The sequence below is a fragment of the Centropristis striata genome, chromosome 9 (genome assembly GCF_030273125.1).
Source record: "Centropristis striata isolate RG_2023a ecotype Rhode Island chromosome 9, C.striata_1.0, whole genome shotgun sequence".
Classification (NCBI taxonomy): domain Eukaryota; kingdom Metazoa; phylum Chordata; class Actinopteri; order Perciformes; family Serranidae; genus Centropristis; species Centropristis striata.
In genome coordinates, this window is record NC_081525.1 from 34,686,544 (window position 1) to 34,705,830 (window position 19,287).

General features: G+C 41.2%; 1 protein-coding gene across 1 annotated transcript in view; it reads left to right on the forward strand.

Moving 5' to 3' along the window:
* Positions 1-19,287, forward strand: part of agbl4 (AGBL carboxypeptidase 4) — a 318,197-nt gene that overhangs the window by 151,258 nt on the left and 147,652 nt on the right. The gene's annotated exons all lie outside the window — the stretch shown is intronic.

The following is a 19,287-nucleotide window of genomic DNA, read 5'->3' on the forward strand; positions in this document are numbered from 1 at the left end:
ACTGAGTCAGAAGTGTTAAGGCAGGAAGTTGACCCACTGTGGAGAACAGGGGTGAGACTGTTCATAGCCAGCATGTCTCAAAGCGAAAACAGAGGTGTGAGAGTTATAAACTGAAATTTGTCTTTTTCAGCACAAACACTCCTGTACTCAGTTTTTCAGGATATAAATGGATGTATGTGCAGCATTTGGAACAGCAGTGTGGTCCAGTGAGTAAGGAGACCTTCAGCCCCTTCTGTTGTTCACTTTGCTGTATTGTCCTTGAGCACCACCATGAATCCCTCCCATCCTCATGAGTGCAGGTGACCCTGCTCTTTCTCCAGGCAAGTGAAACGTTTCTCTCACTGTTTCTTTCACCTTGGGGCATTTTTGCAAAAAGAAAAAAAAGAAAAAAAAGCTGTACTGACTCGGCTGAATTGACCCCAACTCAAAAATGTTATAATACTATGATTCTTTATGTCTTAGAGCTATCTATGTCTGAAGACAGAAAAAGCAGTGATAGCAAAATGTCACAGTGGCCTTACTGTACCGTTGCAGCATGTTGGGGGACACGCCTTTACTGCTTCCTTTTTAGCACTGCAATGAAACACAGAAGTGCATGGAGAAGCCGTTTCAGTACAGGTACATACACATAAGTGTGAGAGAGAAAGCGATGGAGACAGAAAGGGGGGGTCGCCATCATACATGCGTATGAGTGTGTATTTGTCTCTCTGTGTGTGTGTGTGTGTGTGTGTGTGTGTGTGTGTGTTGTGAGGGGTTAAATGAAAGTCAGTGTGCACACATGGGGCACCATAAGTAGACAATGAAAAATGAGAGTGGAGAAGCTGTACAGCTAGTTTCCCTGTGGGAACAGCTACAAGCAGGCGAACGTACCTTTGGTGATAATCGCTTTCTCTGTGTGTGTGTGTGTGTGTGTGTGTGTGTATTTCAGTGTGTAAGTGAGAAAGCAAAATTAAAACTGGGTAACAAACGCAACAAACGTAAGTTTCAACTTTGTGTGTGTGTGTGTGTGTGTGTGTGTGTGTGTGTGTGGGTCTGTAGTCATATTAACCCTTTCCATTTCTCTGAGGCATCCATTTGATTAAAGCAGGAACCAATTTCTGGGGAATCTCATCTTCAAAGCGTATCAATTCAGCCTCTGCACTTGTGAGGTTTTTTCATAAGTCACCACCTTCAATAGATTCTATACAGAAATGAGCTGTGAATGGATGTTGTAGTTAAACACTTCGTTTGTGTGGTTCAGATAGATCTAAGTGTACAAGATGTCTTGGTTTGTTAGTGAAAAGATTTTGATGTTGAGTTCATGCACTCACTCCAACAACTGAGGTTAGTAATTGCTTTTAGGCCGTAGTAGGGACTGTCGTTTAGCCTTTCACAGAGTATGACATTCAGCAACACTACAGTATAAGGTATTAAAAGTTAGTATGACATAGCTGCTCAATTAATTACATTTAACTTCTCATTTTACCCCCAACATTTCAAGACGATCTAACTCTACCTCTGGCTTCATCTCTTTCTTCCCTCAACCAACTCTTCTGTAGCTTCGCCACACCATAATATGTTATGGTCTGTTGGACCTTTTAAAACACTATATCAGGTCCTGCAGTTGTTTTAAAGGATTTTTGCTCTTTTGCCCTTGAGAGGAAATTAAAGGAAGGTAGCCAACAGCTACTTTTCCCCTGCCCTCTCTTTCTAACCTCCTCATTTACTCCACACACACATACAGTGAGTGAGGAGCACTGCACAACTCTTTGTCTAGATCGGATGCATAATAAAAGAATGTCAGCAGCTGTAGTCCTTTGTCAGTGTCTTCACTAGATCTGTACTGCCACTGTACTGCTGTGTGCTAAGAAGCATTTTGACAGTTGTCACAGCCCACTTTACAACCATGCAGTATATGTACTGTGTTGGAATAAACTGATTTAAAGCGGGGGTTGCCACTTTTAGTTGCACTTTTGTTGGTTTTGTTCCTATATTGTTCCGTTTCTATTTGCTGTTCTACAAATGCAGACACACTTGCACATCCCTTCACATGGTGAAAGCCTGGTTCAATGGCTGACTCAAAAAGAGAGTCTTTCCAGAAAATTTCATACTACAGCTTTAAGCTTAGAAGTAGTGTGTGCTCATTCACACAGATGAAGCAGAAATTTTCCAAAGTCCATATTTTTTTTTAGCCTAAAGGTGAGCACATTGTCCATTCACATGTTAGGAACTACTGTAGGTTTATTTATTCATTACATTTAATAGCAAGTTTTGTTTTTGGAATTATCTTATGTACAGAAACGCTGGAGCCCTTGCCTTTTTATATTCAGTCCCATCATTTGCTGTAATCGTGTTTATTTGCCCCTGTTCTCTTGCCATCTCTTATTTCTTGACAATATTTGATCAAATTCCAAGTGGTTAAAACCTGCATGCAGCCTGATATCCTCCATCATATTTTACTGTTCAGGTATCTGTATTGTCATGGAGCCACAACTAGATTCCATTAAAACTCTGAACTGTTTTCCCAGAGGATTCAAGATTTGTCTCCATGACTATCTCGATGACCGTGCCTGCTTTAGTTGTTATCAGGATAATGATGAGAAAAAACATCAACCTTTGTTGGAATTACAATGATCAAGCTTTAAAATGATTCCAAGCTGACAAAAAAGGTGCTGTGTCTTTTGAAGAGAGGCCAGTTCCAGCTGCTTCCCCATTATGTGAACACAAATAGAGCTCTCCTCAGGACTGTGTGGGTGTGTGCTTGATTGGCACTTCCTTCGTAGTTTAGCTGCACCTGTTACAGCGAAACAACTTACAGCTTTGTGTTCTTTTAAACACACACTATAATTTTCTGCTGCCAGGGGTCTCTAAATCATAATAACAAAAGACAGACTCTGATGACGTTGTGAAGTAGTATTGGATCATGGGAGTTACTTTTTGATCTGACTCAGGCAGCAAGAAAGTTCTTGGATGAGTAAATGTAGTTTTATTCACGTTGTTTCATTTCATGCTAATAAAATAGTCGCAGTATTTCTAATAGAATTATGTTAAATTTGTGGTGGCGTGCTGTAGCTGACAAGAGTTTGTGGATGTAGCAGTTTAGCTCCTTTAGAAGCTGACTACTTATCTTGCTAGCTAGCTCACTAAGTAGACTGGTTCCTGCCACACTGGGAACAGAAAATTAGCCAAACAAAAATAATCATTCCTCTGGCAATGACAATGTCCTTTCCTACGGTGTGACAAGAGTGTGTGGATGAGATAAAATCGCTAAATTTTACTCGATTACAAGCTGGCTAGTTAGCTTTCTGATTTACAGAAAATGAACCGAACAGCAGGCTTGTTAGACCCAGCAGTGCTGGGTCCACCTCACTATGCGCTACTAGGAAACTATGCCAAGAGGAGAGACAGCTGCTTCAGAGATGACTTAAATACGGCAACAATAATTTTAGCTAACTATATGTGCTATCTGCACAGACAAGTCCACTCTGGAGGTTTCAGGGTTCTTTTCTGGCATTGTGACGAGTTGTGACGTACCTAATCTAGTGTGTTTGAATCTCAGATTGCAGAAAATACGCCCTTCAACCTTGCACAGATATGAGATTTTAGGGAACCTAAACACAAGAAAAAAAAATTTGGAGTGGAGGGGGCCTTTAAGTATATGGAGTTTTAGTCTATGCAGCTGCAGTTCGCTCCATTCACCTTAAAACTAGAAACAGACCTAATTAACCAGAGCATTGATTAGGGACGAGAAAAATTGATTCAATTTCTCATAGTTAAAATAACATGTCTTGCATGCATGTTAATAACATTTGCCATAACTGCACATATTGTAGCTATTATATATATATAATTTGTCAGTAGCATCACTGTCATTCTACAGTATAGGCTCCAGTATTATTATGGTCAGTGGTCGACGCACTACTTGTACATCGCAGTCTTATTCCCCAGTCCAGCAGCAGTGAGGAATAACATATAACTGTCTAGTTGGTCTGTTCTTATCTCATGTCAGTCCAAACAGCGCTCTCCTGACAAGTGGTATTTGACTCAGTCAGAAACCGACACGCACAAAGAGAGAGAGACAGAGAGGATGTTGGAAGAGAGAGAAATAAGAGAGCCTGAGAGACAGAAAGCGAGACAGGCCATTCCACAGCACCAGGATGCGAAACACTGCCAATCTTTTTGTCTGATAGAATAATCAGCATGCTCTCGACAGGAGAGTGAAAATTGACATTCACGCACAAAAACATGGCAAGGATAGTCAATTATCCGCAGGGTTTGTTTTTCTCTCTGTGCCATCCATTTGCATACTGTTCCTATGAGAAGGTGCTTTTGATGTAGTGAGACGATTCTGGTCAGTATGATATTATGTGAATGTGTCTTATTAGCGCGCGGTGTGTGCAGATAGGGAAAAGGTCATAATGTTTCTTTGTTCCCATAGCTCTTTTTCCTCAATTAAGGCTAATCACCAGAGCCCAACATTGATCCAGCCTCTCAGATTTTCTCATGCCTGGACTCTGATGATCTGCGTGTGTGTCTGTGTGTGTGTGTGCATATGTATGTGAGTACTTTTAGCGTATATGTGAAACAGAGAGAGAGCAAGTGCAGCAACACAGACAGAGACAGGGTGAATCATGTTCATACATGTGCCTGCGTGAACATGTGTGTAAATGTAAGTGCCATTCTGTGATCTCCAGCACATCGAATGATTTACCTCTCTGGTGTAATGGAGCAATTTCTTTCTTTTTTTTTCTCTATTCCCCATCTCTCATTTTCCTCCTCTTTCAATCTGCAGTAAAATATTCTCCCGTTTAGCTCTGTGACAAGTCATCTGTCACTCAGAACAGCGAGGGAACAGGATCTTCTGATGGACAGGGCCAAGTGTGTGTGTGTGTGTGTGTGTGTGTGTGTGTGTGAGTATACTGAGAATGATGAGGCCATTGTTTTTGCTGATGCTTTTTTTTTAATTTGTAGATTTGGTAACATCATTAACAAACACCTAACTAAAGAACAAAGAGCTTCAGCAGTTGAGGCATGAGATCGACTGCTTTAACGAGTTTGCAGAAATACTTTTATGAACAGAATATTAATCTTCTGTCAGCTTGTACACCTTGTATTGACAAAAAAATTGACATATCTCGCACTATGCTACACATCCATCCTCCTCCCAAGAGCAGTCAGACTGTTTCTTTCTCACTTTCGTGTCTGAGGAGTTGTTTTTTATTTGTTTAGCCGTGCCAGATATTGAATTTTATAGAATAAACTTTGGGAAAGAAAATGATTTTCTGAGCGTGCAGGCACTGGAGCCATGCGATTTAAGGTCGACGTGTTCCTCGTTCAATGATCACCATATCCTGCTCTTTTAAGATTAAATGTTGTGGCAGAACATTGCAGAGCTATCTGCGACACATTGTGTTCAGATATAATGGCTCTAAGTAGTCATCATGCCTTCATTCAAATCAAAGTAGACAAGCAGACTTTGCCAGTTCTCCAGCACACATTGACTGAAATTCACTCTCAACTGCCACAGAGGAAAATATCTGTTATGATACCATCTGTAAAACTGTAACTCCATATTTTAGCCTAAAGCATTTGCATCATAGTGTATGATTTTGTTAAACTAATACATTTCATTTAGGCAAACCACTTGACAACATTCTGGTGGAAATGAAACTTGAAGCGGCCAAATGGTTTGTTTCACAGAACCGTCTGAGAAGCTGTTATTGGGAAACGGCAGGCACTTTAAAAAAAAAACCTTGCGGGTGATGGGATGAACTATCTGTCTATTATCAGTAGACGTGTTTGGCAAATTTGAAGCTTAATTTTTAAATGTAATGCAAATTAGGGACTTCTCAATAACCTGGTTTAGAGCGAATAAACAAAGCTGCATTAACGTACTTTGGTCAGAAGGTGACAGTGTAATGTATTGCTGTAGTCAGTAAACAGGAGAAGAAGTAGAGATTGCAGAGAGAGAAGAAACAACAACAAAAAAGAGGTTGCTAATCTGACAACTTTGGCCACCCACAAGAGAAAATGGAGAGAAGTTTAAAGGAAATGGATTCAATTGGGCAACTTATTACCATTACCATTTGGAAAGAGTGTTCTCATCTCCTGTTTAACTATTTAAAAAACTACTCAATTGAGCGAAAAAACTTTTATGCGCATTTTCGAAAGTTTTCTCAAATTTTGGTGTTTCCAAATTATAGTGTGCGTTTAAAAGAAAGCTGTAAGTTGTTTCCATCCAATCTTTTCTTATGCAAATATTTTTTAAATGTGCATAGAATTTTTTCAATGGAAACACTTGGTTGTCGTCTTTTAATAAAGAAATACTTTCCACTTCTAATTGAGCCGATGCTGGTGCAGCATCTAAGCTAATCTGTTTTAGAGCCACCATTTTTGTTGTGAACCTGAATGAATTGTCACCTCTCCATGTCGTCACAAACAAGCACAAAACTTGAAGCCTGACGAGATGGATTTGCATGATATGTGATATTTTTCCTTGATTTGTGATATTGCAACAATCCAGCTGATGTACAATGTAACACATTTACAGCAGGGGAGGTAGAATCCAATAGAATTAAGTGTTGAATAACAGCAGTAAATACTACATTTGTATATCGTCCACTTTTGTGTTTAGAATCTGAATCATTACATTTCTATTCAGCATATTCTCATTAACATTTTAAAGAGAAATGCATTTTCTCCTAAATTACGGTCACAGTTTTAAACATGTGGTGAACTAAAAACAGAAGTAAAATAAGGAAAACTAAGAAAGTAAATCAGTGCTTCGTCAAAATGCTGGGCACTGTGTTGTTGTTTTTTTTCAAAACTGGTACTCAACTTGGAGTAAATAGTGCATATGTGGGGCCTATTTTTCAGCAGTGGATTAGTACACTTTTGTGTCATCCAGTGCTGTGTGTGGCTCACTGATGTTTGTTTTTGGACAACAGTGGAACTCTATGGCACAGAGGAATAAGTCACACTGGCATTACCTGCTAGTAGGGTCTATTTGTTGTAGGTTTTGGTCAGTATAGAATATCCTCAGCCTTGCCAAGTTGTTCATGTTTTATCTTCTCCATATATCTTTATGGGGAGTACAAAATATCAAATTATTATTCTTCCAGCTTGAATGGCTGTTTCCTATCCTGCAGGCATCCTGGTTTACTTATTTTTTCATCTTAATGCATAGTACTTTGTTTTCAAATGAAACTATACTATAGTGTAGTATATCATAGTGTAGATTCCTGCTTGTTTTCTATATTTATATCTTTGACGTTCAGCAGGCAGCTGTGTGCTGTGGTGGGAATAATAGGCTGGCTTTTTGAGAGCCATAAGCCTTAAAGGGCAGTGCAGCTCTGGCTGCTGCAGCCACAGGCTCTCTTCTGTAATAGCCTGTAATTCCTTCTGTCTAGCATAATCACCAACACAGCCTGACAGCATGCACACACAGACAAACAAGCATACACACACACACACACACACACACACACACACACACACACACACACACATATATATATATATATACAGTATAGACAGTGAGTGAGAGGAGAAAGGCTTTTATCTGTGGGTCATATTCACATGGTGAAGGTCACAGTGACCGCCGAACAACTGTGCATGCAGACGTATGTCAATACATAGTGTACATTGACCCTGCACACCTGTTGATGGTGGGAAGAGAAAGGGAAAGAGGAGAGGAGAGGAGAGGAGAGGAGAGGAGAGGAGAGGAGAGGAGGAGAGGAGAGGAGAGGAGAGGAGAGGAGAGGAGAGGAGAGGAGAGGAGAGGAGAGGAGAGGAGAGGAGAGGAGAGGAGAGGAGAGGAGAGGAGACCTTTAACCTTTAACAAACCCTTTATTAATTTTATAATCACAAAAAACAAATGCAAGGAAATTAGACATACGCCCTTATCACTCCACAAAAAAAAACAACCAAAGAAAATGAATAAAATAAAATAAAATATATAGATATATATACCCATACAGTTACAAAAACACACACACACACACACACACACACACACACATACATGTATCACACATACATACATACATACATACATACATACATACATACATACATACGTACATACACTACATATACGTACATATATATCAGAGGAGAGGAGAGGATTTAGGCAGAGGTCATGAGAGTTCAGCAGATACAGTAAACCATGTGTGTGTTTGTATCCCACGCTCTGAGGCAACATGTGGCCCTCGTCTCCCACACAAGCCTCTACTACCATCAGCCACAAGGAAATGTATGCGTGTAAAGAGTGTGTGTGTGTGTGTGTGTGTGTGTGTGTGTGTGTGTGTTTGGGGGGGGTTGGATGGTACAGGTGCCAGACTCTCCCCCTACAGCCCCATGGCGGCCGGAGAAGTTAATTGGCAGCATCTGGCTGTCTGAGAGCCCAAGCACCCATCCACCCACCCCACCCTGTTCCTTCTCTTCCCTCCAGCCCTCCCCTCCTGTGGGTGCTGCTACCCCTGGCACACGCATGGTGACACCAGTCTGGCTGCAAGCTGTGAATGTGGAGTGTGTGTTTGTGTGTGTGTGTGTGTGTGTGTGCGTATGTGTGATATACCGGGGAGTACGGAGGCAGACAGGGCAGCCAGGCCCCCAGCTGCCACCGCCGTGCCAGGGGAAATGCGGGCAGACAGGCTGGCATCTTTGTGCCGAGGCCAGCCGGGCCCTCAGGGAGGATGGAGAGGGAGAGAGGGACACTGAGGCATGATGGAAGCAGGAGGGAGGGGGAAAGAGAGAGATAGAGATTTTGGACAAGAACTATTCTACTGATGTTGTGACAGAGACAACATGGGGTTTGCGTGCTGATCACTCAATAAGCAGCTCTGGTGTGGCATCACTTCTGTGGCCTCAAAGTGTCAGGACACCTCACAAAAATGTATCAGCCATGGTGTCATTTTGATAACCACTCATTCATGAAGTAAAAAAAACAAACTGCTGTTTACAACTTTGATTGACAGAATCACTCACATTTTGTAGAGTAAGAATGGATCATCTGGTAATGTAATGTAATTAAACATTGAAGAAATTAGCTGATCATTCTAGCTCAGGGGTCGGCAACCTTTATGTGCAAAAGAGCCACTGTTGGCCAAAAAATGTGGAAAGAAATGTGGGAGTAGTAGGAGCCGCAAAACATCTCAAACCTTACAATGACGATAAAACAGCCTACTAAGTCTAAACTAGCCTACCACCTTTACTAATAGGTCATAATTAGCATTTATCAATATGATTTTGTCATAAAGCAGTGAGAACCAAAGTGCAAATGAGATGCTTGACACTTAAAACTAGACTTGAAGTTGTCAAAATGTAGAGGTTAAGGTGGCGTGTCATAGACTTTTGTAAGCTATGATGCACATTTAAGTTGACCAAAAAGTTAAAAAAAATAATTAAAAAAATGTTTTTATGCCGTATAAAAGCTGCACATTTTTACAATTGAAGAACACAAATTGCTTTAAAAATTAAAATGTAAACAAATAAACCTTTTCTTTCGTATAAATGTTTTGGTCACAGCCAGGGAGCCACTGTTCTAGCTCGTTGGATATGGAAAGTGAAGCCAATGCGAAAGTGCTTCAATCTACTTTATGTTAATGGCAATCAGGGGACAACTCTACTGGTTGCCAAAAAGATGGTGTGGTATATGAGAAAATTAAAACTTCTCTCCTGATTTATTAAACATTTTCCTAATGAGATTATGGTTTCAATCACTAGTTCCAAGTCTTCTTTAATACAGCACAATGTTTATATTGTAAATTGTGGTTGCATTTAGAGTAAAATAGACGATAAAGCGCAGTATGTTTCAGGGCGTGGCTTCTTGTTAATCAACAAGTTGCTACCATGCCGAGCTGTCAATCAGGATAGAGGCGTGGCAATGCGTATCTCTGACACTGTGACAAGTAGACGTTAACTTTTTGGTGTACCTCAAGTTATGGAAGCTAACTCTAGTAGCAGCAACACACAAGCAAGATACAGTCACCTCAACCCTCTCTTCCAAATATTTTATCTTTATACAAGATATACTAATATCTTTATTTTAAAGAGAAATTATTATCACACACTTTTCTATTCTTTTTGTTTCTCATTACTGACCACTTTTAGTATCATGTAACTCTCCTTCCTCCTGACCTACTGTATATATTCCAGATATTTCTCTACAATCTTTTAGCATCCTCTATTATACATTTGTTGAGACGATATCTACTGTCCATATACTTATGTTAGTCATTGTATACCATACCATTACTTATTATGTGGTACCTGATGTTTTAAACAAGTCATTTGTACGGCAGCTACACACATTTATATAGATGTTAGGTTTTTTTCTATTGTCAGTCAGAAGTTAAAAATACAGTAACAATGTTTAGGTTAACTTAGTTCTGCCTGTTATATTTTTTAACAAGCCTAAGCTAGGCAAATGAACCAATATTGCAAAATCAGCAGCACTGATTGTGACGAAATGATAATTCATAATTTATTTTGCTCATCATTGCATTATTCAAGGTGTTGGTTATTTTCCCCCAGCAGCAAGTCATTCTGATCAGTGTAATGGACTACAGGAGGTGAGCTCATCTCTATGTGGAATTTAATAAAAAGTGATTTCAGAATGTATCATGCGTGTTGCATCGCCTTCCACTGAGTAAATTTCCAGAGAGAATGATCTCATCACTCTGTGTGACCCTTTTCCTTACACACACGCTCTCACACTCACACACATACACAAACATACACATTCAGGGGATACAGGAGCGGTGCTGCTGATGCTTGATCTCAGATCACTTGTCCCCCTACCAGCCTGACTCAGACACAGTGAGATCAGAGTGTATTCTTTCATCATTGTCATCTCTACAGTGATGATTTCATTTGCTAAAACCAGTCATTACTTATGTAATTAAAACAGTTCAGACGTTGGCAACATGCACTGAATTTCTTAAAATTAAAGAAAGAAAGTGAAAGAAGGAAAAGAAAAGAAAAGGAAACAATGAAGTGTCGATGGGCTTGGTCAGGCCTGGTCTCTGCTATCAGAGAACATCACTAATGGACTAATGGACTGGACTCTCACAAATAGAGTTACGTCCACTGTATGATCACATGATCACGACCTTAAAGTGCCAACATATACACACCATGTACCTTGACAGTGGTGTGTGTGTGTGTGTGTGTGTGTGTGTGTGTGTGTGTGTGTGTGTGTGTGTGTGTGTGTGTGTGTGTGTGGAGCCTTTGTCTTTATGTGTGCATGTGTCTAGTCACTTGAAACATAATTATTATGATTTAGTCTGGCGCCAGTTGGTCTATTCCGTCCACGCTCATGGACACACACACACACACACACACACACACACATACACACACACACACACACACACACACACACACACTTGTACAGTAGACACACAGACATAGATAATGTGATGGGAGTATAATGTTGCACTCTGGGAAATGCTGCATCACACAATTATAGATGGATGATCTCTTCGCTCTCCTCTTTGAAAAAAACACAGAAACACACACACACACACACACACACACACACACACACACCCCACAGCCCACTCCTCTCCCCCACTCTCACTATCTTACACCCCACAGCCACTCACCAGGGGCTTAAAGCTGACATCATCATTTTATTAGATAAGTGTGTGTGTTTGATTTTTTATTATGGTTGTGTGTGTGTGTGTTTTTCCTCTGTACCCCCCATTATTCCAGACGAATGTGCACCTGCCCTGTTGCCCCATAGGGGACCAGTGGCGCCATAGTGGCGAGGGCACAGTGATTATCTGCTTTCTGCTAATTGCCCTGCTGCCCCACAAGACGCAGGGGAGCTAGCTACCAGCAAACCCAGCATGCTCAATCTAGCTGAGACCCCTTTGGGATATAATGGGGCAAGTTTTACTTTTTCTTTTCTTTTCTTTTTTTTTTTACTGTGCCTGAGGATTGACTGATTCAGAAAAGTTCACAGTCCGTCACAGTGTTTTGTGTCCTAAACTGCCAGTTAGTCACTGTCTCTCTTTTGAAGTTGCTTATACAATAAAAATATGTATTTTATCCATCTAATTATGAAGTTATGGATGCCATGTGGTTTTTAATTATCAGATACATGTGTTTGCTAAACTGTTGTTACAACCAAGCTGCATTATTCAGCAGGTGGTCATATTTCTGTTTGTGTGAGAAGACATTTAGCAGAACAAAGTAGTCATTGTACACTTAAGTGTTAATTTAAAAAGCAAAAAAAAACAAAACCTGTCTCTCTTCCTCTCTATGAGTTCTCTACTTTTACCTCTCAACAGGTCACCTCTCACTCAAATGTGTGGCCCTCTACTGGTCCATCCAGGCAATGTCACACTGCTCAGTAGTGAAATCCTGCCTTTCCACTATCAAAAAGAACATTTAAAACAACCTCTGGATTTAATTTTAAGTTCAGTGTATTTGTCTTGATATATTTAGGAAATGTCAAATTACTGAAACATATTGTGCAGTTGTGATTAAAACACCCCAAGGAGCTGCTTAAATCAGATACTCAGGAAATGATCAGGCAGAAGTCTGAAGATGACAAATGAAAAACTGCACTGGAGACTTAATGATGAGAAAATTCAACAAGGACAGAGGGATTGAAAAGAAATCTATATTCTGTATATATTTTTCCTCATTGCCACTCTCTCCATGAGTTAGAGCAGCTACAGTAAATCCTCCTGTGTCTTCATCTCTGTGTACCCCCTCTGGGGTGATAAAAGTGTCCCATGTGAATGTATGAGTGCTGTACATCCCTGGCAGATTTAGAGTGGAACAGATTAGGAGCTGGAGATAGAGGCGGTAGCACACAGTCATATTTACATTGCAGCCATTTATTTTTTAGAATTTAGTTTCTACTCTTGTGTGTGTGTCTAGATCACTATTGTGAGGGTATTGAGTCCGTGTGGTCAGAGTATCTCTGTGACATATACTGTATTTAACAAAGAGAGGCCCAACCATTTTTGTCTTTCTGAGGGCATTAGGGGGTCTTTAGAGGGAGACAGCAGGTTGACAGTAATTACCACATAGAATTGGTTCTAGTTTTGTCAGATTTTCTAGTAAAAAATACATTATGAACAGGACAGTGGGTTTTGGTTAGGTGCCTTTTCAGAGAGACTCCTGGGGAACCAAAGAGCCCATTTTTATTCAGATATCTTGAGATCAGAGGTCAAGGGCCCCTTTAAAAAAGGCCATATTAGTTTTTCCCTCACTAAAATTTAGCCTTACTTTGGGTATTATTTACCTCCCTTCCCGACAAGCTAATGCTGACTTAGGTTGTCTAGTTTAATATGATACAAACATCTTTACTGTGGCCTTCTACAGCCTCTTAAATACAATAATGTCAGCTGGGCAATCCTGCCGATCTCAGAGGGTAAAAAAAGGCAGAAAGCTTAAAATATAAAGTTACAAGAGCAAAGTACAAGGTGTTTCTCTACTAAGAAGTAGAAAACAATGTTGGGAGAGGGTGATATGAACTAGAGATGAATTACTGGAAAATAACTCGGACTGACAGAAAACAGCCACACACACCCACAGCCACTCCCTCTGTATTACACATATCAGCAGAACAAACTGGGTTACTCATATAACAGCTTCTTATTTATATACAGTCTATGAACAGCTTATGTATTTTATTTAGATGAGAGTCCAAGATTTATGACTGCTTTCAGAATTTTATGGAAATATCTTTCACATTTTTATGTCCGCTGCATAATCTGAAAGGTGGAGTGCGGTGGGTGTGATCTGATTCTGACCGATTTAACAGCTAACTCACCTTGAATTTAATTTCAAGTCTCAAAGGTGCCAAACCTGGGATTAACTAATTAAATTGACTAGTCTTCCATGTACCTATGTGAATATTAAAGCAAACAGGGAAGAGTAGAACTGCGACACTGCCTCTAACAGGAAGCAGTGTGAAGGCCACCTGATGAGAGTAAAGCTCCTGGGTGTTTTGATGCAGCCATCAGGTGAGAGTGCTTTACTCTGTTGTGTTTCAGCCTCATCAGAGGGCTGTCCATGACCTGAGGAGGTTGCTAACGGCCTGTTGTCTCCACAGGTGTGCAACTCTCAGCTCTCTTGTTACAGGAAAAGTCCATAATTCACGAGTGTTATTGCTTCCAGCAAAACCTGAGTGCTGCTAGCCAGAAGAACCTACAAGCAGTGTTAATCCTGTCTGTTTCACATCTGCAGCGCTGGTCGTAATGTGCATTGTCTCAATTTTATGCTTAAACATACTGCTGCAAATTATGATAAACCCTGTTAAAATAGTGAAAATGAATAATATCTGTTTGACACATAACTTTAAAAGTCGTCACACCACACAACTTGCTGAGTTGTTGTTGGGAGTCTTGAAGTTTTTGTGGTTTTTACACTACATGACTGACCATCAACAGGTGGTCACACACAGCATCTTTCACTAGGAGGAAAATAAGTTGCGACGCTGCAGAAATCCTTTATAAAAACAGAATACATCAAATTCAGAATGTGTCTGTTTGTGCATTGTTTATCTTATCTATCTTTGTACTTTATTCAACTGAATGAAGGTCAGAAAAGATGTTTCATTTTTGCATTCTGTTTTTGTTACGTTTTTTTTCACAATTTGGAGATTGGGGTTGTATGTTCTGTCACAAAAACAACAGTCATGCTTGTTGATGTTGCTGGCACACGTTAAGAAAAAAGCATGTTCACACGTCTGTTTATAGGCTGTGTTCTGAATCACAGTTTATTCAAATAGCACCTGTTTGAAATTTGCTGTGACATTTTCTGAGATGTGAACGGTCTGTTGTTAATGTCATACTTAATCATTCATTTACTCTGCAGTATGCAGGATATATTGATTGATTATGCAGTAGAAGAACACCGACATAGCCTGTTTTCCTCAAGGTGCAACAACAACTTTGCTTCATGTTGCAAATGAATGACATAAGGTAAAATTTCTATCACCATTATTATTTAAAAAATCATGGCCTAGTCATTTTGTTTCCTAACAACTAGTTCTCCAACATAAATGGCAGAAGAGGTTGTGTGTCAGTACCACAAATTATGGCATGTAGGTACGTATCGCGGCTCGCGGAACAATGGTACGTTCTAAAAATAGCACACACTTACGGGCCGTGGTTGCAAAAAAGATGTCATGTTTTAAAACCACTGACCTTAGGTTTAGGCCAAAAGCTTCTGGTAAGAAGTACGTAAATGCCAGAAGAGAAGTAATGACAATGGTCACGTGACTGCCGCAAGTTACGTAAAAAACGCAAGTTACGTTTAAAAATGTGATTCACGTACCTTAAGTTAAAAATGGTTTACTTTTGTTTTCACACGGGACGGAAACCCCGCTCTCCTCGGTGTAAATCCGCCGCTTGTTCGACCCATCCACCATCCCGTCCTCCAGCTGGATTCGGGAATCCGCCCTGTTAAACTTTGCTTGGCTGTCAATCACTACTACGTCAGCAAGATGGCAGCAGACGCATTACAGCAGATGGTGAAGTACGGAGACATAGCTGGTTTTTTGTTGCCTATACACACCTATGGGCTGTTCCTAAACACAACCTTAGCACAGGGCTACCCTGTGCGTAAATAGTGACACCGCTGAAGCATCCGTATGTCACAACGGAGAATGAGAATGAGTTGCACAGGTGAACCCTTGCCCAGGTTTCCTCTCAACCTGTGTCTTGCATTTTCATTGGTTCTAGCTCCCCTACAGACTCCCTGTAGGCGACGTACGTGGCTCCTCAGCGATGCGACATCAGAATCTGACTTCCTCCTGCACATCTGATGCTCTTCCTCCACTGGTCGTAGTTCCAATCGAAGGAAACATTCTTGTAAAGCCTCATCCTGATAGATATACTGTACCACCACATACATTATAGAGCAGGCCGACCAAATTACAAAGCAAGCGCAGGTTGCCTAGTAACAGTGTCTCCAGAAAGCTTTGTTGCAACTTGATTTGCATCCAAAAAAGATAGATGGATGCGTCAAGAATATATATCCCATCATGTCTACACGCATGCACACTTCTTCACACATGAATATACATAGCCACACGTTTGACACTCCTCAAATGATTCAGAGGCTGTTTTCTGCTTGACTTAGTATGCAAAACAAGAACACCGGGCCGTGTTTTTAAAAACAATGAGCCTATCTAACATCTGGCTTCATTTTAGAGTGCCAAGAAATATTGCCTCTTCAATTATTGGCGTTGTAACACAGAGGGAGTAAAGAAATATGTCATTCAATGTGAAATGTTTGCCAAACGGACTAACTATTAGCCTTAAATGAGCTGGTGGGGATCTGCGGAGCTTGACAGCTGCACGGGCATATTGGAAGACATTTAACCTTCCTAACAGTTGACAGGATGAATGTTTGACAAGCCGAAAGAGACAACAGAGATAGAAAATAAAAGGGAGTAGATGAGTGTGTGTGTGTGTGCGTCCAGGCCTGGCGAGTTTTGTCCTGTATGTTTTTGCCTTTGTCTGTGAGAGTGCTCAGAGCAGCAGTGATTGGCGTGTCCTCTACGCTTGATTGATTTGAAAATATAGACAAGATGTCGCCTGTATGAAAGCTACCAATTTATAAGCCTTCATCTCGAAACTTCAGAGAGACGCCGGTGCCATCAAAATCAGAGCGGGAGTTTGTAGCTACCAATGGTTCAGAAGTAGAAAAGCACCCGGCAAGCAAAGTGACACCTCGCTAAAGGCTGCCTGCTAGCTCTATGAAACCCTCTCCCTTTTCATTCCCTCCCTGTCTCTTTTTTTTTTGTCCCTTCCTCTCTGACTTTGTCTCTTTACTTGTCTCTTTCTCTATTTGTCAGCCATCCTCTGCCTTTGTCTAGTGTTTCAGTCTCTCTATTTCTCTTTGCTCTGTGTCCTTCTCTTTATTCTGTAAGGCTGTGATGAGATGCTCTGGCAGTTAACTTGTCCCGCAGCTCGCTGTCAAAGGAATGACCTTGATGTAGCTCACACACGGTTTGAGTTTGCTGTTTCGTTTCAGTGTGTGACTCTTTGCATATTCCTGTTTGTGTGTGTTTGTGTCTCTGTAATCACTGAATTGTAAAACCATGTGTGAGTGTGTTATCATCTGGGGGAAGCTTCTCCATTTTTCTCCCTCATCCCACGCCGTGATAATTTTGTTTGGGAGCGACGGCACTGTACCACGTCAAGAGATGGGCAGGGGAGAGGCACTGGGAGGTACCATTTAGATAAAACAAATTGCCAGCTGCCGAGCAGGAGCAGGAGCAGGAGCAGCCACCGCTTAGATAAAAACCAAAGGGACTGTGTGCATTAATGTGCATGTGCTGAAGATTTTGTGCATTTTTCATATTTGTGTGCATGACAGCGGTACCTAAAGCAGATACAGGCCTTCAAGGCAGTCTCTTTCCATAAGAAGTCACAGCGCTATTTTCTCTGGCCTATAACTATAATACCGTGACGGGACAAGCAGCAGTAATTAAAATCAATAGCCAGGACTTTTCCAGTCTCCGGCAAGGTCACACATTGCCCAGTAGAGAGAAGGAGAAGGAGAAACAGAGAGAAGTGGGATTGCATGGATGGGCAAAGCCAAACAGGGAAATATGTAAAGAGGTGAGGTGTCATCTTATTTTAATTAACCTGCACCTTGGAGGGCTGGCACCACAGTAATGTACCGGTGTGTGTGTGAGGGGTATGGTTGTGTGTAGGCGTGTGTCATGTGGAGGTTTATTTTGTCCTTGCCGGTCAGTTTTATTCACAGTATGCTCTACTTCAAACCCATGTGGTCTAATATGAATAATATTCAAAAATTGCTCTCATTTTTTAAAAAGAGATTGGACGTTTTTTCCGTTATTTCTTTGTCCAGCTGTAAGACGAGGCTGGTAATCTGGCTCCAGTGGGAAGGCTGGGTGTGGTATAGCTGGCCACTGGCTGCATTAGTATTCTGCTGCGATAGCCACATGCAGATACATTCTCCTCTCTCCTCCTCTGAAGGAATAATCAGCCCTGCCTTTCTCTCCCTTCTTTCCCTGTGTCTGAGAGGGGCCGAGTGATTTAGCTTTTTGTTTTACTAGGTACCTGCAGGGACATCTTCAAGTGTTTGAAAATGCATGCAAGTGTGTTCACTGTGCATTCCTATGCAGGTCCGTCGGCGAATCTGATGTATTAGGTGTCTGAGCAAACACATAAAACTCTTATGTGTCTCCTTCCTGTCCTCTCTCCTCAGAGGTGAGTCAGAGAGAGAAGTTCACTCCGTCAGAGTTGGCGCAGAGCAGTCTGTCCTGTTTGTTGATTATCAGGCCCTGTTCCTATCACAGCCCCGATAGCATCTTCATCTGATCTGTCGCCGGAGACGCTAGCTCACTAGCCAGCACCGCCATCACACAGGCGCTACGCTGCTAGCCGCCACCCCTTCCCGTATATATCTCTGTATCAGGCCCAGATCTGCCATCACCCTGCTCTCTCATCTTCCCCTTATCTCCTTATTCCACCTTTCTCCCTTCTCCCAACACCCCAAACCCCCCACCAGTCACTCATCGTCCTCATCTTCTTCTTTACTTTTATCCTCCTCTCTCAGAGCGTGTGCCACAGCTCCTGTGGCAGCACTGTTGTTCCCCATGCTTGGTCTTCTTCTACGTAAACTGTCAAGTCAGTGAGTGACGGGACAAGACGAGAGATATTTGGAAAAAACACAGGGAAAGGGGAAAGTAGAGGAAGAGAGAAAGAAGGCAAATCCAGTATCTTGCATGCATACAACCTCCCTCCGTCCGTGTCTCAGTGGTGAGAGCTGAACGAAGGAAGAGAGGAAGACAAAGATAGACGAGTGGAAGAGTGTGAAAAGAAAACATGTTGAGTAAGCAGAGAAGTTCTGTGGACTGCAGCAGTACTGTCCTGTACCCCATCGATCGCCCATGAGGTGCATGGATCAGTCAGCTTTATTTCACACTGGGCCCAGCATGCAACATGCAACACGCAATTCAGCAAAGAAGAAGACACAACACTGAACACGCAGTACAATACAAACACTGTACAACTCTCAATACAACATGAAACATGACACAAACAGATTACTAGCCTGATTTAATTGTTCTAAATTGCTCACAAGCTATAACCTGAGGAAAAAAAGGAAACATATTTTCTGCTTTTCTCAATTGTGCATGAAAAACACCACACACAGTACAATAGTGACATATTCAGCATTTTTTAAACACAAACATTTCAATCATTTCAACTGTAATGAGAAATTCTCCAGTTGCCTTTTGAAAGGTGAGCTCTCTTGTTTTTGGAGAGCAAAACGTATTGTTGGAAATAAGGATTATATTGT